At 36.8% G+C, this 26,892-nt stretch overlaps 1 protein-coding gene across 1 annotated transcript in view; it reads right to left on the bottom strand.

Annotated features, from left to right (window-relative positions):
* Positions 1-25,835, bottom strand: part of raraa (retinoic acid receptor, alpha a) — a 115,437-nt gene extending 89,602 nt beyond the window's left edge. Inside the window, exon 1 of the mRNA XM_043254294.1 lies at positions 25,625-25,835. The gene's annotated coding sequence lies outside the window, so the exon portion shown is untranslated. The remainder of the gene's footprint in view (positions 1-25,624) is intronic.
* Between the last annotated feature and the right edge of the window lie 1,057 nt (positions 25,836-26,892).

Raw genomic sequence — 26,892 nt, forward strand, 5'->3', positions numbered from 1 at the left:
CTGTAAATTCTATTGTGAACAAAAATGTGCATTGAGCTGCCATAGATAGTTTGAAATCAATAACATGGCAAGAAGGATTTCTGGGGAGTTTCCAGGCTGCATTCCTCCCACTGATCAAACAGATTGGGATATTACTGGTTGTGTCTCTTGTTCATGTTTGCCGGAAAACAAGTGACTTTGGTTTGTTCCAGCTGTCGCAGCTGGTTAGGCATTGGGCTGATGCCACGATACTGAAAATTAGCCATCAACAGGGATCATATTAATCGTCCTGCAGAAGAGCAGATGAACATGGAGCAGTTTCCAAGCTTCATTACATCCGTAAGCCCGACTTTATGACTGCAAACCCCAGAAGTGTCATTGAACACATTTCTCTGTCTTGTTTCTGTAATGTACATTTCTTTTCTTTTCTGTTTCTCTTTCCATCTTCAGTGACAGGATTACACACACTGTTCATGGGCTCATGTGACCTTTAACCTTACTTCCCTACTCACTGGCGATTTTGTTTCCTGTTTATCGTGCAAGACCGACTCCGAGTTGGTACCTTTTCTCTGTCCCTCTCCCTCTCCTTTTCTGTGCAATCTTCAAAAGGGCCTCCATCGAGACAAAATGGATTAACAAAGCAGAAGAATTGTGCGAAACAGCTCCAGCTTTGAGCATTAAGCATTACTTATTAATAGCTCCGCTTCTTCCAGCTGCTCTCACCAAATACACGCACATCTTTGATCATACCAACCCTTTACCCTGAAATGAACCCCTGTTTTTTTACAGCTCAATCCCTGTCTCATTCTGCACTGGAGGGTGGGAAATTGCATAAGACTTGTCTGTGGTTACTACCAATGACTATACTGCAAAGGTTTAATTGCTAAACACATATGTACATACACATGCATGAATATATTTAAGAGACCTTTCAAAATGATCAAACTGATTAATGAAGTCACGTACCAGCTCGAGCGTCCTGATAATTATCGTATCTCTCCGTCCTTTCATGTCTCCCTTCTGAAACCGGTCCACCCGGGAGCTGACCCTGGCCATGAAGCCCCAGAACTGCTGGCACCTCTCGATATTGACGGGAACCCCGCATATCAGGTGCATGAGTTGCTGGATTCTCATGGAAGAGGGGGTCAGCTCCAATACTTGGTGGACTGGGAGGGCTACGGATCAGAGGAGAGATACTGGATCCCTCTCTCATCGAGTTTCATCGAGCCAGACCCGTCCGTCCAGCACCGCTGCTGTACCTGAGTACTGACTCATGTTATATCTGACTATTCTCTTTTGGATTGTCCCAATAATGGTTAATTTTACAGTTTTAGTTCATATATTTTACATATTGTACATCTATAACTTGTTTCAATTACTGCCTGACTTAGAGGCTTCACAAGACTTCTCCTAAATTATGAATGAAATTATGATTTAACATGAACAAAACAAAACTTTACTTGGGCCATTTTTGCCTGCAGTCTAAATGTAGCCAGTGAATGACTGCTTCATTAAAAATGATTTTTATATTGTTTCAAAATATGCCTCAAGAGAACTGCGTTAGAATCAATTCCATCAATAGTGCTCCATCTAGCTTTTTTTTTTTACCTCAATAACAAGCAACATTGGTGTCTGGAGCTGTAACCTTGAAGATATACTTCACCACCATTTGAACGGTTAATTTGATACCTTACCATCTTATCAGACATAAATCCACTGATTTATATATTTCATTTGCATGGATGTTGCATATGTGATATTGTAAACATTTTGCACTGACTAGTGCAACTAGTGCACTGAGCACTAGTTTTTTTTATCACCTCTCGAAGGACAATTTCTGCATTTTCCTGCTTTAAAAAAATTATATGTGACATATATTATACCCATGAATATAATTTCTGATATGCATAAGAAATCCGTGAAATGTCAATAAAACCATTCAGTTTCAGATGAAGAGAATTGTGTGTTTTCCCATGGGAGTGATTTAGTTTTGACCAGTGGCTTGACAAGCAACACAACAGACAGACTCAATATTCTGTATAGATGCACAATGCAGCACCTGAGACCGCAAGCCTTGTCCTATTGGCTATTTCTGCATCTTTCCCCACCCACTGCTTCCCAAAGAGAGCATAAGGGACGGAAGGGAGGCACTGTCTTTGGAAACATTCCCAATCACACTGAGAAGACCGTGAGCATTCATCAGAGTGATAACGCTGATGAACAGCAGGAGACAGACGTGTCTAGAGACCCCTGAGGAAGTGTTACTATTTACTCCAGGGTGTAAGATATAGAATTTCACACCCGAAAGGAAACTATAAATATTTCAAGATGTGATGTGCTATGATGTAAAACAGAGCGTGTGCTGCCTCTGAGGAACTTTTCAGATTTTGCTTCATATGCTGCAGATTTGACTTTCAGACTAAAGTTTTCAGACTAAATTATAGCAAGATGCAATCTTGTGCTTTGATAACAACTAATTGATAACATAAGTGCTGTACTAGGCTTACTTTTATATTTAATTTTCAAATTAACATACCAGTGATGGCATATTAAACAATAATAACAATGTAATAACAACAAATATGCAGCATTATGGATTTTTTTTATACAATCACAACTAGAGTGTTGTTGCTTTTATGTGCAAATATGTGCAAATAAAAAAAAAAATTACCAAGACAAATTAATAGAACCTGTGCATAAACGCGTAAACATGCACATTGTCAAAGCACTGAACAATGAACAAAGTGTGATGGAATCAGTAACATGCAATTTGCACTGAAATCAAATGACACTTAATATGTTGTTTTCTGTAGTCCTCACAAATCTGCACCATGGTAACCTTAATTTACGTCAAAAAATAAAGTTTCCATCGTTACTACAATAACCTTGTGCCAGGAAAAGACAGGAAGATTTAAAGCTTTTTATAGTATTAAGAAGACACCATTCATGTAATGTAGGTTTAGCAACTGAAATTGTGCTAACTATGGTACATTGGCCAAAAATAAAGTTTGGTATAAACCATGTTAAATGAGAAATGGGAACAGAAGTTATAATAAATATAGACTTCTGTGCTCTGTTATAGTGGGAAGTGAGAATAACAGTCTGAATGATAGCTGGCTGTATCACCTCTGCACCTGACAGCTCCACAGAGAGATATTATTGTTTCTTCACCTCACAAATGATATTGTAGAGTGATATCAACATAAAAAAGAGCCAAAAGACCTTTCCAAGTCCACTCAGTCTCAGTTAGTTCTGTGAGGCACAGCACAAATTACAAAAAAGGGAAGAAAACAGAGAGGCTCATAGCAGTTTCTAGTAATCTAGGAAAATAATTTTGCAAGCCGACATTAACGGGTAGGCAATAATGTTTTGGTCATGGACAAAAATCCTCTGTTTGCTATTGTGATTTCAGTAGTTGTAGAATATAGCCTGGGCCAATTGTATTACTTTGCATTTCATGTAAATGTATGTGTTCAATCTAATGCTGTCAATGTGTGCTCACGTTAACTGATTGTCTGCATGTGAACTACAGTAATTTCAATAAGAATTTCACCTGAGGGAGAAATATATCAAAATGGATTCATGCTGGTCAGATTGTTTAAATACATTTAACATTTAATAGTTGCAACATATTAAGCTTGCATTGTCATCATGTAATGCTAAAATTACTGTGGTCATATTTTGGGGAGGCATTAATTGTATATGATGGTACAAAGTAATTTTATATGCAAATTTTAAGCTCAATATCCACAATTTTCTTGATGTAAAAAGACAGTTTTTGGTTTCGATCTTGATATTGAAAATTGGTGTGCCTTAGCATATAATTTTAATTTATTGACTTACTTATGAACACGCTGGTTTGTAGTGCAAACAGTTTTACCATTTACTGAAGGTTATTTTCATTATTTACCTATAGCGGCTGATGAACCGGAAACCTAAGATCACTTCTGAATTGAGGAAAAGTCAACAAATTGCTGTTCTGGTTTATGTAGTTGCTGTAGTTTTCTGCTTACACAATGGATCGGTGACTGGGGGTCACACATTACATTATTTCACTCTCATTTAATAAACACAAGAAGCGATACAGAGAATGACATAAGACTATGACTCCTCCCCCTTGGAATTTCCATTGCCCTGTATCTTGCTCTTTCATTCATAATTCATAAAAGCCTAAAATACGGTATTAATTAGTGCTACTGAATCAGAGATAAAGGGGAAAAAATTAGATTAAAGAACTAAGATTATATTTCTAATGTGCAGCAAGATAACTGAACTTCACAAATTAGTGAAGTGGCTTTAAGAAAGGGCAGTCAAAATTAAAATTTTTACTATCATTATCATAAGGGCAATAATTAAGAACTTCCAATCAACATAAAATGTTAGGAAACTGTCTGGAAGAGGACATGTCTAATTTTTCCTAATGCATGGTGAGTCTTGGGGTCAGAAAACCTTACAGCAAACAGCACTTACATCACCACATGTTATTTGGGAGGATTTCAAGAAAAAATCTCTATGCTCATCCAAAAACAAACTCCAACATATTCAGTTATCAGACACGACTGGAACTTCAAATGAGACTGGTTTCTATGGTCAGATGAAACTAAAAATGAGCTTTTTAGCAGCAAACCCTGAAGATGAGTTGGTGAACACAGGAATAAAAAGTGCCCCATGCGTACAATGAAATATACTGTTGCATTTGTGATGTAGTGGACCTATATTTCTCCTGGAGCTCTTGGACATCTTGTTTAGAGACATGGCATCATGGATTCTATCAAATACCAAAAGATAAAAAAATGTATAAGTGACTGGCTCTGTTACAAATCTTATAATAGGCTTTGTTTGAATCTTCCAACCATTCAATAATCCAAACACAAATCTCAAAAACAACACAATAATGGGTCACTGAGCACAAAACCAAGCTCCTGCTGGCCATTCCAGTTCTCTGACCTGAACCCTGTAGAAAATGATTGAGGTGAACTGAAGAGAAGAAGCTGGAATCTAAAGGGACTGGAGTGATTCTGGATAAAAGGATGGTCTCTGATCTCTTTTCAGATGTTCTCTAACCACATCAGACATTATAGGAGAAAATGTCATAATGATATTTCCCTCCATTTTAAACTCTTTTTATCTAATGAAAGATTAAATGTTTGTGATTTTTAAAAAAATAAAATATCAAAAGGATTAGCGATGCAGATTAATCTTCTTATTCATATTTACCAAGGGTGCCAATATCAGTGAGCGGCACTGTACATAGAGAATTGTGTGCTGTGTTTTACAAAACGTTTTTTATGAAATTGAAAAGACAGAATCAGTGTATGGTTTTTCAGATTTGGTGTGTGCTACTGGTGTTTGAATGTCAAGTTTCAAATTGTGTGACAAGTAAATATTTTGTGTGTAAGCAGACACACACACACACACACACACACACACACACACACACACACACACATAACCATGCTTCAGCTGTCCTTCTATTGATAGCTATGGAAATGTATTATGGTATAAATGGTGTAGTGAAATCTCTGGAGGTTAGCACCTTTCTAACAGCAATGTTATATTCCATCATCAACCCCCCCAGCCCTAGCAGCAATAAGTCAGAAACTTATAAGAATGGAAATGCAGGTTGTTCCAGTGGAAAAGAGATGAATTGATACCCAGGGAGTTAGATAGACTCTCAGATGAACGATTTCTCGCAACCATTAAAGCCAGATATCAGGTGGGCCCATTGTCTTCTGTTTGAGACAGTCCTGATGAGCTGTTGACAAGGAGAGAGACTCAGCTGGAGAAAATCATTCCCGCCGGAGCAACGGGAGCGAGAATCCTGCTATGCATCTGTAATTGTCTTCATGACTCAAGGCCTCCACAGGAGAGAGCTGCCTGTGTTGTATTTCGCTAACTTTGCTGCTGACTTGCAAGTCTGAAAAGTAGAGTGAAATACAACAGATTGTGCCATACGTTCCAGCGGCACGGCAGATCAGAGGGAATTCTGCTTTCTGTTTCAGAGCGGCACTAAAGAGACCGAAGAAACAGACTCTGGCGCAGACAGCAAAAGTCGGTTTTAAATATTCCATGTTCTGGTGCATTCAGGAGAGAGAAAAACCCATGCGGCTTGCTCTGTAATCTCAGACAGAATGGGGCGCTCGGGAGGGACTCTATTACACAACCGAATGCTAAAGTCCATTTCAGGACATTTAGATGATGTTTCTTTCCTAGTGAGACCCTCCCTTCGTTTTTCATTGCATCATGATTTCACACTTGAAGTTATTAAGAACAGACTCTTATTTTCCTTTTTAAAAAGAGCATAACACTACAATAAGGGGCAAATCTCCAACCCCCCCAAACAAATGGAGATTTGTCAAGCTCTGATTCTTTCATTGTGGGTTGGGTTGGTCGAGGGAGCTAAGCTGTGTGAGATGGCTCAATTGGTTTCATGTGACACTTGCTGTTGAGGTGCTGGGGGATTTGATAGTCAATGGCCACGTACACGCTGCAGCTACTTTGCACACATAATCTTTACACAAACTGAGTGATAACTCGAAATTGATTTAAAATTGATTGAAATACGGTTCTGTATACTTTTTAGTAATAACTGAATGAAACAATAACTCAGTTTTTTTCAGTTTCGTTAAATCTTCTTGTGAATGAAGCTGAAATACATATCTGATTGTTAATATTACTTTAAATATTAAATATCAGATTTTTGCCATTATATTAACATGCCACCAAAACATTATGTTAAATACACACAGAAAACCACAGAAAGTTTCCCTAGACATTACTACAATAATTTAGGGGATTTACTTTCATTTTTAAACACAACTGTCACTCTTTGTCTGAATATATACACTGAGTATTTATACAGTTATTTGGGGGATTTCCAACGCATTCTTGAAATAATGAATCTGCGTAGGGTTTACACAATCGAACCAAACAACTACATTAGTTAATGCAATTATGTAATTATCGCAATGTTATGTAAACTGTTGTTCAAGCAATTGTTGTTGTCCCTACTAAAACTTGCAGTGTGATGGCGTGTGAGGCCAGTATGAAGCTGTGACTCTTTTATCTGTTTCCACACATGCACTTAATGATATTAAATATGCACTTCTATTGTACTTCAAATATTGTATTATATTTAAAAAATGTAGTTGCAGATAATTTAAATAGAAAATAGATGTCCACTTTAGAGGACTCCATCATGACTAAACATTTTTTAAAATTTGAATTTAAAGTATTTTAAGTCATAATGTTTTAATAATTTTCGTTCAGATTTAAAATACACTTATTTTAATATATATTAAACTATATTTAAATATATGTTTAGTTTACCATAAATACTTATCAGGGAATTACATTTAATTTAAAATTTAAATTAAGTTATGTTTTCTTATTACAAGAACCTGCTACTTACTATTCAAACACAAGTTATGAGCAGTGAAGGGTTAGTGCTTGCTGTTTGTCATTTCTCCGGACCCGAATGCAGACATGGGGTCCGTTCTTCGTACGTCGCTAACTCAGTTAGCTTAGTTAGCTCTTCCCGGATTTGCTGTCATAGCAACAGGTCCGTTAGCTTTAACCTGCTCAGGAGCAGGCTTATTTAATGTAAACCGGATCAGATAGCAGCTTTATAAGCAGAATTGATACTTCAAAACTGTTCTAGCCAATGCTAGTTATTACAAGATTATCCTACTGATCCAGGAACAGTGATTGAAAATGAATATAATAAAAATGTATATAAAAATTTTAATAATAACACCAAGGATTACTCATTTAAATATTTTTTGGTGTCATAGCACCGGGATGTGGCATCACGATAGCTGGCCAATCAGATCACACCTTTTTAGTATGATGACATTTGTACAAATCAACCCGTTTCAGAAAGCAGGGCTTAGAGGAGAGTTAATAATGTACAGTATATGAACAATAATGTGTATTTTGCAACTTTAACCACATAAACACACTGCATTACAATAAATACACAAATAATGTCCTTTTTAGCAACCCCTTTAGCCATATTTCAAAGAAATAATATATTGATAAAATCCATATGCAGTAAAAATTCATTAGTAGATACTAAGTTCAAATAAATGCATTTCATATACATTTAAAGTAATACATTTTTGTTTAAGTGAAATAACATGCAAGCAAGTGTTTGAAAATATTACATTAAGATCACGTTCAGTATACTATTTTAAAGGATATTATTTCCATAATATTATAAAATATGCATCCTTACATGTCACAAGGACCTGTCACCCAAAAATGGTCCCCATTCAGTTGCTGACACAACTGTGGTCAGGCACCTAAATTCTGTGTTACCATCTACAGTCGGGCCTCTTCTGCAATGCCATGCAACACTCTTGTAATTTCTGGGGTCTAATTTTAGGGACCATTGGCACTGTAAGATGCTGCAAAGGAGAATAATTGGCCTCTTGGACATTTCAGAGAAATTCCTCATCCTGATTGGCCAAGTCTCAAACGCCAAGGGAGGACATTTCATTTTCTTTTCAACATGTGGGTCTGATAAATGCGATTCCATCCAGACTCAGTGAACATGTACAATGTTTCTTTTGATAAAATGATCAAAGCTTCTCCTTATTAGTTCATAAGACTTCATTTTGCACGAAAGTACTCAATATGGTGAAATATCTCAAGGCAAAGCTTGTTGAGGCAAACTACAGTACCCTACAAATCCATAACCAGTTCTCTGTGAGAAACCAAGCCACCAGAACAGCAAGGGCAGAAGTCAAACCAAAGATATTATCTGAGAAATTTTATCAAAAAAGTATGCCTCAGAAAAATATGACTCATATATACAAGGCATGACACTAAACTAAACAAACTAAAGAAAGTGTGAGTGCTTCTCGCTTATGTGAAACTCGTAATTTCGATTCTACAAACGAAAGACAAAAAATACTTTGAATGGGCAGTGACAGCTCGCTGTTGTCTATCTTAACACATCCACAGAAAATCAGGGGTCACAGGACAGGTCAAAGGTCATAAAATTACCCTTCACAAGACATTTATCAGTCCTCCACAAACAAAAAAGCACAAAAACTCGATGACAACAATTATAATGTGAAGACTGGGAACTAATGCAGATCTACTGTGGCCAGTTCCCTACAGTTATGACTCTGTATACGGCACAGGGTAAAAAAAAAGAATTAATAAGAAACTGCTGTTAGCGTCTCCAGTGGAAGAAAATGCCCAGCTTATATTAAACACAGTTAAGAGCTGCGTCATTGTGTGTTCTTTTCGATGATTGTGGTCTGGATTGAATCAAAAGTTCAAAACGCTGCCAATTACACCACTAAAGCTGGCAATTTACACGTACGGAGTGGTTAAAATTATACACAGCTCAACATGCATTTTTCCAAAAAGAAAGCTGAAGGTTAAAACTATATATAGTTGGCGTGCAACACTTTTGGAAAGTCGACATGTCCTGCGGTGTGACATGTTATACTCAACAAAACATTTAAAATGATGCTGGGAGCTTTTATGGCATTTCATGCCATGAAGACAACATGAAATATTTGTACTTTTGGAAATGAATTTGTCACACAAAAGGACCATTCAAAATTAATTATATGTATCAATATATACACTTTCCCCTAATTTCCATAGACATGTTATGCATCAAATCCCCATTCCCATAACACCAACAAGGGTTCTACCCTTTCAACTAAAGCAAACAAATTTGTAAACAGACAGAGCTGTTTTGTATTTGTATGCAAGATAACTGCAGAGGAATAACGTTGGCGAAAGAAAATTGTGACAAAAAGAGGCAGGCCTCACCCCCTCCACCAAGCATTTTTGCTGAAAGATCTGTTTGTCTCAACGGAGCAATCACGATATTCTCCTGGAGCATCAGCATTCATGAAATCTTTACAGTATCAATTATAAACAACTTAAAATATTTGCGGCTGCCAAAAGCTCATGGGAGATTGTATTAGAACAATGAGCGTGAGAGGAGAGAACTGTTTGCGGTTTTATCTACTGTCAAATGAATAATGATATATGGTTTGGGTTTGGATGTGCAGGACGTCGGCCAAAAGCTACTACATAAGACGGCGTTGTGCCCATGCTTCAAAAAAGTGGGTTGAGGCGAGAAAGATGCAAACCACAGTTAACAATGTGGAGGAAGATGTTCACAGGGCAGTTTGAAAGAGGCGGACAACCCTCGCAAAACGCCACGGATACAACAAACACAGAGTGTGATCACAAAGGCAGACTGAAAAAGTAACACTTCTTCTATTGTGTGAAACTTTAACAGCAATTTGTCAGCATTGATTTGCAAAACTTCATGTGGGTTGCTATGGCTGCTTTTGGAAATGCGTGTCAGGCGCTAGAGTTAATGGGAGTTTAAAAATGAATTATGGCAGGGAATTTGATGAAGGCGCTATTGAAAACTGTGTTGTGGGAGTACCAAACATCAGGGAGTGATAAATTTCGTGACACATTTTCACATGAGCGGGCTCGCTTTACCGTGCACTGATTACGTTCCATTTAAAAGGAAATCGTTTTTAAAAAGCTCCCAGTGAAGGACGAAAAGACTTGCTCTGTAATTGAAAAACCCACGTCTCTTTCGCCAGGAATTTTCTAAGGTTGATCCAGTTGGATTGTAACAAATGTCACCAGTAAGTATCATTATGTCCTCTACAGCTGGAGAAGATGGCCACAGTCTTTCTTTGGACTTCCCTTTTGGACATATTTTATTCCCGCTTCTTATGCTCCAATTAATTGGGTTAAAAATGGAAGGGCGTAATATCCATTGACACACACATGCATCGCTAAAATCAGTTTGTGCATCTGAGACTGTGTAACCATGGAGATGAGGTTATATTTTCCTCCTGAAATTAGCACTTTGACACTTCATCAGATAATATTTATAATACAAGGTGAATGGATTACTTTCTAAATTAAAATAAAAAACTCCAGCCAACTTTCCACACCTTAAGGCTAGAAATACACTACAAGACCTTTTTTTAAAAAAGTCGACACTAACTACCAAAAGTCAAACCCAGTCTGCAGATTTTAGGCATTCGGAGTGGTGTTTGATGGGCACAAATTTTAATACTTAGAGGTATTGCTTTAGTTTCTCACTATTAACTCGTTGCTTATTAGCATGCATATTACTAGCATATTGGTTGTTTATTAGCACCTATAAAACGCAATGTCTTATTCTGCATGAAAATATTTTAGATCTCCAAATCATATCCCATGTAACTCAACTTAACTATTAATAGGCAGTAAATAAAGAGTTAATTGAGGCAAAAGGCAGAGTTTATTGATAGTTGATTGGTCTCTAAACTAAACTGTTGTTCTATATTGTGTGATGTGGTGTCTATTTTTACCATTTACAAAGTTATATACATACAAAGTGTATGATCATAAAAGTATCAGGGGTATATTTCTAACATGTCCTGTTCAGGTACTAATCTGTAAACTTTAGGTAAAGATATTCACCTATTAGGTATTAATATGGACCATATATGGATAAATAAGGTACAAAAGAGTAAATTTAAAAAAAAAAAAAAATGTAATAGTACTGTATCTTAACTGTCTACTACATAATATAACCAATACTACATGACAGATGACAGGCAAGTAAACATCTCATCCTGTTGCTTAACATCCCTGTCCCATGTATCCTGATGTAGTTTTGATTTTTTTTTCCTTTTTATTTCCATTATTGTACTTTTTGTTTTGTTTTGTTAAACTACAATAATTTTTTTTTGCATTGTGTTCATTGTTTGTCTTGACACTTGAAAGTGTAAAGCTCTGCTGCTTACTATGCATAAGTTAAGTTACACAAGTAAGTTCTGTCATTTAGTCCTACGATTAGTCTCTAATTTTAGCTCTTATACCAAGAGTGCAAATATTTAGTATAACAGCACTGGGATGTGTGACTGTTTGCGTCACTCTGCCTGTCTGTTTTTGCAGCGTTCCATGCCTAAGACAAAAGAATGATTTGGGATTGGAGTGGAAGCTAAATGGAATTTTTTTTGCCTTGTTTTGCTTTTAGTTTTTTTGTTTTTTTTTCTTTGAAAGCAAGGGCATCTGTGTTTTCTTCCGCTTTTGAAACACTCAGAGTGAGGTCTCTCACATTAGCAAGCGGGAAGATGAAACTGACGCCATTTAATTTCACTTACTGTATGTACTCCATTCCAAAAAGTCTGTCAGTTCGTCCTTGGCTGCAAAGTTTGTTAGTTTGGTTTCTTTTTGTTGATGAATAAACACATGAAAAATCAAAACAATCACACATCCCAATATCATACATTTCCGAATATTACTACAGATCTGCCTTTTATGCATGTCTACCAAAATACTGGCGCATCCCTAGGAGCAACCGCTCTCAAAAAAATAGCCTGAAATCACAAAGCACCGTATTTAACTCTCTTTGTCACTCTTTGTTTTGAGCTCGGTCCCTTCCACAATGTTCTGGATGTTGATGGGCCCTGCGGGGGCTCTATTCAGCTGCAGGCAGCTCCAATCCACACTCAATGAAGAGGAGGGGCAGCACGCGGACGTGTTCTAATCACTGCTGCGATGACACCAAGCAGAGAGTGGTGCTTCAGTCATTTACAGCGCCACATCTGTCTTGTTCTGCCCAATTTGCACACACAATTTCAATGAGACACTGGTGCTGGCATTCATCAATATGTTTTGAGGTGTCTACGGACCGAGTTTGTTTTCATTGGCTCCCTCGCCTTCCCGGTGCAATGAATCAATCATTGCGCAAAGTCCTGATGTAGTTACGCAGTTGCACGCAACATAAAAGACACCGCAGGTTTGACAAGAACAACCAGTGACTTGAAAAATGACAACAGAGGTATATATAACTCATGTGTATTGGTAATTATAGGGAAATATTATTGGCCCATGCCCAGACAGCTTTATGTGATACTTGTTTACCAAAATTTGCATATTACATGCATCTTTACTGAACACGCCTGATTAATGTCGACTGATAATTGGCATCATATTATGGTTTCATTTGCATAAACAATAAAAAAGAGGCCATATGCTGAAACGCAAATGAAAATTAGTACATCAAAACCGACATACAAAAATGAAATTTATATAGAACGCACAGGCAGCCGATCAACGCCACAAAATAAACACTGATGCATGCAAATTTAATGTAATAATTTTAATATTTTGTTTTTTGATGTTTTGATGATTCCAGTGTTGACAAACTTTTATTTATTACTTTTAAATTAAATTTATTAATTAAATTAAATTACATTTTTATTAATTTAAATTTATTACTATTTCATTTCAAAATGAACAATACTAATTATGACTGGTGAACAGTGCAGTCAAGTATATGTGTCCCAAAATAGCATAGTTGAGTTCACTTAGTTGATCTTACATTCATCTTAAGAAGTGCTAAAGAATCACTTAGATTGTATTAAGTATAACATTAGTATGCAAAAAATGTGTATTTCAGCAATGATTCTTGCCTCTATCTAAAAAAAAACAAAAGCAACAAAAAGCCTACAATACTCTGAAACATGCCCATACATAAAATTACTACCTGGAAACAGAATAAAATGCTGCGGGAGTGCAATATCCAAGCTGCCCAAAACATGAGTATTCGTTATTTTAAGCTTTAAGCTAGCGCATGGCTTGCCTTGTCAGGCGCTTTGACAGATGTGTGTGCATCCCCAAAAACGGTCATATCCTTATCTGTAAATGTCAGATTCACGCAAGTATATCCATTTAATACTCAGCGCAAAAACATTAATTGTGCTGAAATATCTGCTGTTGGAGGTGAAATTAAGATTTAGTAGTGCACATATTTTATGAGAGTAGGAACTGTAAATAGACACTTTATAAAAGCCTTTTACATAAATTAAAGTAAGAATATGTAGAGATTTAAACTATGTTCACTGTATACAGTGCATATATATTAAAACAGATCTATGTAATGTTTTTAGCTTAGTGAATTGGTTAGTTTTTTTTTAGCTCTTTAGTAACATTAGTTGGTTATGCTATAATATAATTGCTGTTATCTATGAAAAAAGGCAGATAAAATAGGAAAGAACTTTTTAGTGTTCATTCAAAAAGTTTAACCATACTAGCAAGAATGCAAGCTGTTATGAAAGGCATAGGAGGCCTCTTTTGTTGTGTAAATAAATACTACTTAGTTTGTTATTTTTTAAATATTTTTTTCCCTTTACTATGACATTTAAAAAGTAATTTAAAAAATATAAATAATTTAAGTAATTTAATGTCATTTATGACAATTAAAAAGAAATTTAATCAGTAAATTTGCTTAAAACATCTATTTAAAGTAGGACTAATTTTCTAAATAAACAAACTTCTGCTTCGGCATTACATCGATGCAAACAGCCCCTTTCTTTGTTGTTGTTTTTTTTTTACATAAACATGACTTTTTTTAAACTATGGATGATTATGTAGAAAACAACATTTTACAGATGATGTCAAAACAAAATGCTTTAAGAGGATAGTTCATCCAAAATGAAGATTTGGGCATAATTTACACACCCTTGAATCTGAATGAGTTTCAGTAGCTTGATGAGTGAGAATAAAGCTTTTGGCATGTATGAATGATTAAATATGCATAAAAATATATATATATATATATATATATATATATATATATAATATATATATATATATATATGAATGATTATCAAAAAAGAAGAAAAAAAGAGAGAAAGAAAAACATTTTTAAAAATGGGTTTATAGACTTAACAATAATTGTACAGCATCCATAATTGTTCTTTTAACGGTAGGACTTACAAAAGGTCCAACCTAACCACCAGCCTTACTGCAACAACACATCCACATGACCTCTTAAGTGGGCAGCAGTTTGTTCAGGCTTCACTGCTCGACAAACCTAAGCGCACCCATGTGTTTTTGACCGAGTGTGACTCCATACGGCTGCCCATCCCATCGCAGAGCACCACACGACTGACCGCAAGAATGAAGCCATGCTCCCTCCTCGACCAAAACCCAGCATGTAGAGCGTGCTGGAATTCAGCGGTGCAAGCAACAGAAAAGAAACCAATATAAAGAAGGAGAACAGTCAAAAGCTTCACCATCCCGGAGGCTGTTTTATAGAGGCCGTGTGGCAAATTAGCACCAAATTGACAGGAAAGAAAACCTCTAATTGGTGTGGAATAGTAAAAGCTGTGAGAGTCGTGGTGGTTTTGTGTTAGTCAGACGGAGGCCAAAGAAGGCAGGAAAGAGTTAATGTTACAGTGGCGCTGTACTGCGCGGCTCCACTCCAAATGAAATATCAACAGTATGTCCCAGAGTGCTGAGCGGAGAGACAGGAAAAGAGCTGAAGAAGAGAGAAAGACATAAGAAAACAAAAAATGGAGCAGAGCAATGGAAAAAAAAAGAGAAAGAAAACAGAGGGAAACAGAGAGAGACGGCAAAAAAGATGATTTGGAGTGTGGGGTGATCTTAAGACTTAACACTAATACTTCAGACATGGAACAAAACGTGTGGGACATCAAATGTTACTTTATCTGCTACTGAAAATAGCAATTTTCCACGAGATGATCAGAATGTTCCATTGGCTCTAGTCACTCTATATTTTATTTAAAAAATAAAAATAAGTATAATACATTATCACTCCTCCTAAATCAACCTGCAAACCAAAACGAAATAAGAGATTAAACTATATTAAACTATATTAAAGTGAAAAAATACATAGAATATAAACATGGCCTTAGTTGAAATAGTAGTAATAGAAACACTTCGTCCATGCTAAAAGGATGGTCATCTTAAAAATATTCCCTTTTTTCAGTTTCACAGCTATTCTTTTCAACTTTAGGGTTCGGGTTATCATATATTTATGAAAACATTTTAAAAGTTATAGACTCATTGGAATAAACTCAACCAACATTTTAGCAAAACTCCAAACACACCCCAATAACTGCAATTTCAATCTGAAATGAACACTAGTGGCAGTAAATAATAACTTTTATTCGTTTTCAAACAAATTATGATTCCATTGACAGATTATTTATTATTTGTGTGTGTGTGTGTGTGTGTGTGTGTGTGTGTGTGTGTGTGTGTGGTTTATTGAATAACACTATGTTATGATCTCAAAATACTTTTTACCAGTGCATAATTTGTAAACAGATACATTTTTTAGTTAGCTTTTTGCATCACAATGTTAGATTTTAGTATATTTTTAAACGCTGAATGCATTTAGGGCCACTCATTTGACATTTCACTATGAAAATGGTCCAAAAATGTGCAAGAAAAACTTAATATCCTTCTTACAAAAATATCACTACAGGCACTTTCTGAATTAGCCTGGAAAACTAAACACCTTTAATCTGATCAGCTGGCACTGAAGGGTTAGTGCCAAAAATAAAAAAAATTCTGGCATTAATTGCTTGTTCTCAAGTCGTTCTAAACCCTAAGACCTTTGTTAATCTTCAGAACACAGATTTTTTTTTATTAAATCCGAGAGCTCTCTGATCCTATGTAGATGGCAACGCAACTGCACTGTTCTCAGGTCCAGAAAAGTAGCAAAGATATCTGTAAAATAGTCAATGGGACATCAGTGTTCAACTGTAATGTTGCGAAAGCTACTTTTTTGTGCACAAAGAAAACAAAAATAACAACTTCATTTAACAATTTTCCTACGGGTGACCATCTACTGTCTTATGGAGATTACCACAACGCATGCATATCGCATTCCTCTGCTCATAAACAAGGCACAGCACACACGTGTTCTACATCAGCAGCAGCATGCAGATCAATCAATCAATCATTTTTATTTATATAGCGCTTTTAACAACACAGGTTGCATCAAAGCACCGTACAGTATAATGTAGAAGAGTACAATAACAGATGTGTCAAGAGAAGAAATTAAAAGGAAATCGTACAATAAGGTCATAATTTTTTTGTGTGGCATTAAATCTTTAATTCCTATTATTAAGTAAACTAGAATTTTTCATTTGCCCATACCTAAACAATAAGCAAAACACAACCCAACTCTCATTGGCCAATTTGCATGGCTCTCAGACTGTTCAAAACGGCAATTTTAGGTTAGAATAAGCTATGAAGTGGACCACACTTTACGCTGATAGTCAAATGTCTGGGTATGTGAGACTATTTGCTCCTACCCACCATCAACCACTAACAACTGCCTGGGGAACATAAATACACCACCAATCATTACTTATAGCCAGATTATAGAGCTGACAGGCCTGCTGAGATTATGTCAGGGCAAGCTCTCACAGGCTGATGGGATAATATTAGACTGAAAGAGAGAGAGGGAGAGAGAGGGAGAGAGTCTAAGGCACAGCAGGGTAGATGGGTTTTAGGGCCTGGGTTTTCCTTGGCATACTCAGCTCCATGTGTATCTGGTGAGGGTCTAAGCTCTGGAGATAGCACTGGAGAAACTGATACTGGCAGCAAAAGGAGGGAGTGGGGAATTCTGCTGATCACAATAAGGCCTCTTTTCTCTGAAAATGTTATCAGGTTCAATTAGGGAAAGGACAGGCTTGGCTTTCTTTTTATAGTAGAGTGCCTAGGGCTGTGTGACATGTAATTACATCGTAATGTAACCTGAGAGCTTGTCTGCAGTTTACGGTCTGCTAGTTAATTACAGTGCGTATGATGTTACTATAATGCTTGAGTGTTTTACTGCAATAATATTGGTGATAATTTCAGTGTATTTAGGTCCTAAAATGTAAAAAAAAAAAAACCTAAACATGAATACAGTGACTGATTCTTGATTACGAATCACTCGCCCTTAAGGTCCACACTTTGGTCCACGAGCATGCATTTGGGACAGTCTTGAAAGCATTGTGGTGTTGATGTTCAAACTGACAAGAATCAAAGTAGGTCCTGTAACCTTAAGCAGTAACTTCAAAAAACCTACACAATGGGGATACACTTTGGTGTTTTTTTAAGGAATTAAATAATTATACAAAGGTTTTATAAAGTTAGATATTTGAAAATAATATTTATATTTTCAGTGCGCACTCACGTTTACTTTTACTATATACCTTATGTTAAAGATGATTCAGTGATGGATTATATGAATCACATAACAAATTGTTAAAGGGGCAATGGCATGAGGAACAACATGTCCCTTGATCTTCAGATACAGAAGAGGTCTATTTATGCTTATGTTTTATAACTTAAAATGTCCTCATCATCAATGTATGTAATAACCCTCAAACGATGGCACATTTTGGATGCGAGAGACAACGTGACACCATATCACAGATTTTTGCATTAAAATCAAAGTGTAATTAAACGTAAAAAAAAACATCTGTGTGATATGCTACATAAACTTCAGATTGAACTACTGATGGCAGATGGACATTTTGACAATGTCTTTCATAGTTTCCTGGGCCTTGACATAGTCATTTACTTGGCAGTCAATGAGATTTTATCCAAAATATCTTTTATATTTACATTTCTTATCTAGAAAAAAAAACTTGGAGTACCTTGGTGGAGTAACTCTTTAACCTCATACTATATGGAGTCAGATTTCAGAATGAGCACTTAGTCATTCATTATGTTCATCTGATGTTCACTATTATAATGAATGTGACTTTTTAATAAGCCAGAAATTTCTGACATAAACAATTAACCAATTATAGGTTTAGAATGCTGGTGTTGTAATAATGTACAGGGAGACTTCAGATATAAAAACTACAGCTGGGCAAGTTAACGCATTGTTGTCATGTTAACAATTAACTAAATTATTTTAGCGCATGTTAACATAGTTTTTCATTGTTATGAATGTCCGTTGCTCACCATGGGTCACAGGAGGGATGGGATTTTGATCAGTAATGGTTTGGGATGGGTGTCATCCAATAAGAGCATTTGGGGTGGGCCTAATTGGCCTTTTACACAGGACACGGAATGTGCTGCACTGGCCACTGGGTTCAACTATTTTGAACTTTAAGTGTGGCAATACGCGTCCTGTATAAAAGGGCCAAATTTGGGAAGTGGGAAATAGGAAGTTTCCAATACCACATGAAGAAAGCAGAGAAGAGCTCTTGCTCAGCACAGTGGAGTGCACTGCTTTGTTAACTATGGGGTTTGTAATATTAAAGTTTCCAACCGTTTATATCTATGTATTGTGACATACTCCTGAGAGAATCAGAATAGAAAGCAGGGGGCGAGTGGTTAAGGATGTTACACTCATGCCTTCAAACTGATGTTACTGAAGAAGGCAAATAATTTTAGAGGAGAGGAGTATTTTCAGATTTGGATTAAATATTACAGGTATAAAAGGGTAACAGGTGCAACCACTTATCAGATTTTTGCCTCGGAGCCGAGTGTCTTTAGGACTGCTTCACTTGGCATGCTCACATACAGAAAGAGGCTGTTTCTGTGGTGTTACAACACAATCAGTGGTGTCTTTGTTTGATCAGTAATTCCACTGGGTGTTTGGGTGTGGAAGATGTGGCAGTGTCCCCTTGCGTGTGGTCATTACCTGATCATGAGCCACAAGCAATGTCTTTAGTGCCTAGGCCTGAAAATGCATTTGGGGAGGTTGCATGTGCTCATTGCGGGTCCATACCCTCTCTTTCCTCAGCAGTAAGGCAGGCGAACCTTCTGCTGCTACCCACCCCGGTTTCTGTGCTACAAGCTATGCTTCTTCCCTGGGTACATCCCCGTGGACCTCTCACCCCTCCTGCAGTGATTCCCTGGTGATTTGTCTGGGCCGCTTTACAGTGGTCCCAGCATTTCATTAGGTCTGCCGCAGGAGGGTCAGATGTCTATCACAGCAACAAGGAACGACTTTTCATCAGCCGAGGATGAAGATTTAGTGGGAATTTACTGTGCCAACAAAACAGCAGAATCGTTTGTGTCTCGCTACAAACCCAGTAGGACCATGGCAGCTCTCAAGCCAAGGTACTCAAACAGATACACGAGGGTGACACAGACCCAGGATTGATGCAGGAGACCGATGGCTCTCCATGCAATGAAGGTCATGGTGCGGTCCCCCAGAAAGGCGATATCCGCTTTGGTGGCCCAAGGTCGCCATCTATGGCTTAACCTGACAGAGATGAAGGACACAGACAAAGGTTTGCTTTCTTGACTCCCCCATCTCGCAGGCTGTGCTATTCGTTGACACTGTCGAGGACTTTGCCCAGGTGTTCCAGGCAGTACAACCTCTGCGTGATCCTCCAGCTGTCTTCACTCTGCCACGTGCCACACCTCAACCTGTCTGTCCCCGAGGGCATCCTCCTGTGGCTCCTAGACCTGCTCCACCCTATGCTGAGACCCAGTCAAGGCCAGCGCGTCAAGCTCCCCACAGGAAGGAGATGGGTGCCTCAGAGAGGTGAGAGCCTGCTCTTCAGATGATGGTAAGGACAGCATCATTCTTTCCCCCAGAGGAGGACCAGCCACAGGCAGTTTCGTTGTCCTCCGTACCATGGTGCTCGTTGGTTGACAGTGAAAGGTACACGGCCTCACCCAGAGGGCCCACTATTGCCAGTGGCAAAGAAACCACAGGGATATGCTTACCCACTTGGTTTTGGCCAGTCCCTCCAGGGACTTGGGCAGTGTTACTGAGATGAGTCAGGACGTGATGCTTTCTATTCCATCCAGGCTCACTGTCCCCCACTGCACACCTTTAGGCAGGTCAGTGATAAGGATGTTTCCCAGATGGAGGGAACAGTGACATCATGTCCCCTTGCCACAACCTCAAACCATTGCTGAGTGCTAGGAAGGAGTTCTCGACTCCTCAGCAAAATCGAATGAGTGGTTGCACCTGTCGCATTTTATACTCATATGTTCGAGAGGCGCTCAGGTATGCAAATTCCGCTAGCCAAATTTAATGGGTATTTTCTCTTAAGAGCGAATCCGGGCTCAGAACAAGAGCGTGGCCCGGAGTAATCACACTAGTCAAACAAACCAGGCTTTCTGGATCAAATGCACTCAGGGCACAGTTATTGCCAATGGTTTGAGTATGTTATTTGTTAAAACCAAATGTAATTGCACTTTTAATCATATAGCAGTTCTTTTTAAATAATTTCATTTCATTATTGAATTTTGCATAACAATGCAATTAATCATGATTAATCACAGAAAACGTTTAGGGTTTCCAGTACTAATAAAAACATTTTATTTCATAAAAAAATTCTATTAACATAAACTGCGTTAATGCCATATTGTAATTACCAAAATTATAAGATAAAAAGGTTATAAAGATAAATGTCCAGTGAGTGGAGCTAAAACACAGGTTTAATATGTGAACCCTTGCATATTTTTATTTATACGTGAATCCTCACATATTGTTATGAAGTATTGCTGTATTTTATTACATTGCTTCACTTAAATATTGTGACAGTTCAGAATTCAAATATCCAGGGACTTTTACTGTTAACTCTCTATCATCTCAAACTTTATTAATCAAAACTGTAAATTTGTGCGCAAAAGAATAAAAGGTGTCAGAGTTTTACTGCCACTAGTGTTAATTTTTTTTGGAAACTGCACTGATTTACTTATTGGTACGTTTTTTGTGTTTCGCTAAAAAGTGCGCCCAGGTACTTTCATGCCATGAGACCAGGAAGTTTTTATGACATCATGAGCTATTCTAGACTTTACATATGGATACTTCTCAAAATCAATGAGATGACACTGCATGGGGTTACATAAGACAGGACACAAATCAAAATGAAGTACATGGTTTTGGACAGGGTCAGAGTCTATAGAGTATGCTCCACACATCATATTACTTAGTGTATCATTAAGCAAGCAACCCAGTGATATAGTCCACATCTCCAGAGCTATATCTGTAAGTCGAAAAGTATTACTAAAACTATTACTTTCCTTTTGCTTCTTCCCGTTTCCATGCATTTTCTACTCCACCCTATTATATAAGTTTTGAATATTTTCCAGAGTTTCTTTTTCCTGTAGGTCTAATAAAATATCTGTGGGAAACACCTATGATTAAAAATCCATATGACTAGTAGTCATATGCACATACACCAGCTCTGTTCCAAAACCTAGTCAGCTGCCTACTAACCATTTTAAGACATCATTTCTGTGCTCTCCATAGGTGGACAGTTTCAAAATGTGGGCAGCAACTTTTTGCATGCCCCCTCAATAGTGAGGCAATCCCAGAATGCACTTCAATAAGTTCAGTGAAAATAAATATTCATGTTGAAGTAGAAGAGATCAATGGCAAATTAAAGTACACTTACAAATAGTTAAATCTACTTAAAAATGCACTTGAAGAAATTATATTTGTGATAGCTTTTTACATGATTAAAAATCCACATTCACTGTAAGCATTCAGTGTTTAATACCTTTTTTGTCACTTACTGCTTGTAGAGGAGAAATATATATATATATATATATATATATATATATATATATATATATATATATATATATATATATATATATATATATATATATATATATATATACACACACATACACATATACTAGCATTTTTAGCATTCTCCTACCAGACTGACCTAATTGTTCTATCTCTCTTTCTCAACATCTATCTATTCTTCTTCTCTCTGTAACTCTGTCTTTCTTTCTTGCTTTCACAAGCACAGGGATTCGTCTCGTCTGACACGTAGAGATTATCTAATACCATCAAAGGAAGCAGGAAGATAAAACGATTGCATTAAAATAAGTGGAGTCAAGACTTAACCATTTCACTGTGTGTGTATGTTGAACATAAAGAACCTCGGTATTTCCAGAGTAACCCGCACAGAGCCGTCTGTGCTTTCATCCACTCCAGGCATCATAAGGGTTTAACTTCCCAGTCCCTACTCCTATTCCTGTTTTCTCTCCATCTCTCCGTCTTTTCCCACACTCACATGCTCTCTAGAGACACTGGATGCTGCATCATGGCTTCAGGCAGTAAAATCACCATAGCATTACCAGCTTTAACCACACAATTCGAACACCCATCTTGTAAAAATATCTGTGAATCCCACATTGTTTGCATGCATGTCAAAGCCGACCACACTTTATTGTGGGATACAGTATTATTGTAATACGCTCTAATGTTTTGGCAAATAGCAGGTCCTGCATTCCATGCATACAGAACTTTTTTATACTTATATATTATTATATTTTTTATATAAAAGTTTTTTTGCATATTGCATCATCTTAATTGCTAATTTAATAAACAAATTTGCTAAACGTGATTATAAAACATTAAGATGTAGCGTTTTTTTCACACATACACACATAGATAAAGAGGCCATCCAGCCATCGACTGAGGTAGAATCTAGAAACATGTTGGGCCGCATATAGAAAGTTGGGCAAGCATTTGAAATGTTAGCAGCGTCTCCAGAAACTGAAACAGAAAAAAAAACTGCATGTGTGCCGTCCAGTTGAATAACCTACCATGTGCTCTTGCATCACTGCAGGAACAAACTTTAGTATACCGTTCATATATCAGTGTCATTATAGAGATTTAAGAGTGTTATTATTAAGATGTCTACATGTAAACATTGACAGTTCTGTTACAGTTAAAGACAGTTCTCCACATAATGTAATATATGTAATATAAACTATCAAAATGGTCAAAAGAGAAAAGAAAAGCTTCTTTGAACAATATAGTTATGTGATCTAATAACTTTCTAAGAGCTATAATGAGGTAAAAATCAGGAACGAAATAAAGCAATTACACTCTATGCTCTACAATAACAGAAGCTCTATCATATTACAGTCAGGCATACCGGATACACGTCTGATTTAATTAGCAAAAAAAAACTGGTCCATTTACCACACAAAAACAACTGAAATAAAATTTCAAGAACGGAGCAATTGAAATAATTAAATAACATTTGCCAGGAGATGTTGAGTCACTATCATGTTTTAATGCCAGAATGCTTTTTCCATCCCATGCTGACACTGGCCTTACTCATCGTTTAAAGAAGTGGACTAAGAACAACTGGGCTCCGCTCATCAGGAGAAGAAGAAAGAGCTGATTGTGCGTCATTTTGGAATGTCAAATAACAAAACACAAACGGTGAAATATTAGAGCCACTATTACAACGCAGGGGCGTTTCCTGTTACCTCTGTGTTGTGGTGAACATTGTTTGCATTGGTGTTATGTATCGACACACACAATACGTGACAGTTGTTTAAGATCGAAATCATGGCAAAAACAACCAACACATACAAGAGTTATTTGAAACGAGGCAAATTTTAACAGGTAAATACGATAGGTCTGAACTTACACACACACTTGGCAGTTGTGAACAGCATACTGTGTGTGAGAAGAGTGTATTGTAGTATGACCTTGATTTAATTACCTACGAGCTAACAGTTTTCATTGGTTAACTGTCATAAAATTCTACAGAATAACATTCGGTTCATTTAAGAATACAATAAATAAAACCTTGACTGTACAAAGTTGTATTTGGCTATATAATCATATCCAAAGCCCTTGCAACAATAAGCAATTTTCAGTCTATCATGTCTGCGAAATCTTGTATCTTAATACTGAATATGTGTTCCCTAAAGTGTTACTGCTGTCACTGTCTCAATAGCCTTGGCTCTGGATCTATTTTTGCTAACGTCTTCTTAGCTACAAAGCAAATCATCTAACTCAAAGATGAATCAGTTTTTTTTTTTTTACTTTTCCATGATTCTGGCTTTCATAGTACCAGCAACATCTCGAATCCTCTGAATTAGGGAATTATAGTTCTTCACTAAAAATTCGCCAATTACACTTGCTCTTGTCAAGGATGCAACCAAATATTTAGGAGGGCCAGGTGTAAATGTTTAAGAATCCCTCAAAAATAAAATAAACTCAACACATTGTAATGGTAATGTGAATTAGTGGTTAATTCGCAATTTTGCAATCTCATATGAAAATATGATCTGCTCACGCTCCACTGATGGTTAGATTGTAGGGGTGCTGTTAGGCATGGACCTCCATGCTTAAATCCCATGTACATTGTACAAATTCATACAGAATGACCACTACATTGGTCAACACTAATTGGAAAATTTAAACGTGTGTAATAATAATAATACTATTAAAAATGTATATATATATATATATATATATATATATATATATATATATATATATATATATATATATATATATATATATATATATATATATATACATTACTATACCGCACACCATAGAATTTTAAAATAAATAAAAAGTGTTTTAATAGCAAAGACAAACGATAAATATAGCATATTTTGGCAGAATTATCATTAACATGTTTCTAAACATTACTATTATCATCAAAAGCGACCATGTTTCTCATGTATTTCAGCGTGCAGTGAAATGATGAGCAACTGACTGTTGATTTCAAAACTATAAGGCAGTAAAAAAAAAAAAACAACAACAACTACTAAGCAATCAGCTTATTAAAGTAAGCTAATGAAATGATCTCAAAATGATGATAAACAACAGTCAAAACCTACAGAGCCGCCTTCCTAGACTGCATTTATGAGCGGTACGTCCCAGAATGCTGTCTAGGTACAGAACGTAGTTCAAAAGGCTTTGAGACGCTGCCAATACTATTCAGCACTATCGGGACTGTTCGTACAAAACAACTTACAAAGTTAATCTCGCATAATGCTGCATATGCGGTCGCTAAATTAAACATATCTGGCATGCGTTATCTTCTTCGGTTGTTTAGCGAAGGTGGGAGAGTAAATGACGATCTTGAATAAATACCTGAACCTGTTGACTCCGCCCCCGCTGCCGCTCACCGCCTCAACTCCTGCCGCGCAGTTTCATCAGCACGATGCTGCAGTAAACTTCCCTGTCCGTTTAAGAAAATAACAACATGCGCGTCACGAGAGCCTTCAGATGTGTTTTAATAAAAGTTGAGCAAGAACCCCGTATTAGGCAGCGGCCATTGGAGAGTCATGTGTGCTGTGTGTCTATGTGTGTGTGTGTGTGTTTGAAACCCAACACGAGTAAATGAACCCGCCCCGTTTCCTCAAAGTCCCGTTAACTCTCTCATCTCCATCTTTTACAGTCTCTGTCGCTGCCTTTTCTTCCGATATAACAACATAACTTCCAATAATTCGTAAATTTGTTAGGTACTGGATTATACGTAGATGTTCCTGGATTTATCGTGCAGGATTCGTCTACGTATATTACATAAAACGTATTTATAACATATCTGTAAACATATATACAGACATATTTATAAAAAGATGTCTGCAGCTCACAGAATAAAGCATGACTCTATCAAGGTCATAGGTATAATTCACACTGAATGCAACTGATAAAATTGTATATCTTAAATGCAATGTAATTCAGTTTAGATAAACTGTGTGCATAAACATCTTCCTGCGCCTCGTAAATTATTTTCTTTTCAGCTGATGTCAATATTTTCCCCACCAGTTTGACAAACAAATAATTATTAAATAGAAAAATCCAGTTTCAACCGGTTTTGCACAGCGTACCATATTTTTCCATGTGAAAGATAAGACATCATCAGTGGCGTGGAATAGACAAAAATTCATATTGTCTTGGCCGTATTTTGGGCTTAAAACATAATATTACATTAAATAAATTAATCTAACTGACAAAAAAAAATGCTGGTTTAAATGTGCTACCATTCCTTTGATGTTACTGTCACCTTACATTGACTTTAATGTAGTTAAGTCTAATCACTCTGACTTGTGCACTGACTGTAATGGAAACCACAGACGTAAAGGAAGTCTGAGATGTTATGTTCCAGATTTAACACATTGTAAATGAGCCCCTTTTCACACATTGTAAAGTGTCTTCCGCATGCACACAATTCTCAAAATAAGTTCTTAAAGAGCCCCATGCCTACCTTAAGAAACGTTCATGCTGGAACAGTGGAGACAGACAACCTAAAGTGTTGTTGCTATAATGGATACAGTCAGGCCCTCACAAAAACCAGGATGAAAACAATCTCCATCCATGCATTGACATAATTCAGAAAAAAGTAAAATACATAAAAA

Source organism: Puntigrus tetrazona, chromosome 12, assembly GCF_018831695.1.
Source record: "Puntigrus tetrazona isolate hp1 chromosome 12, ASM1883169v1, whole genome shotgun sequence".
Taxonomy (NCBI): domain Eukaryota; kingdom Metazoa; phylum Chordata; class Actinopteri; order Cypriniformes; family Cyprinidae; genus Puntigrus; species Puntigrus tetrazona.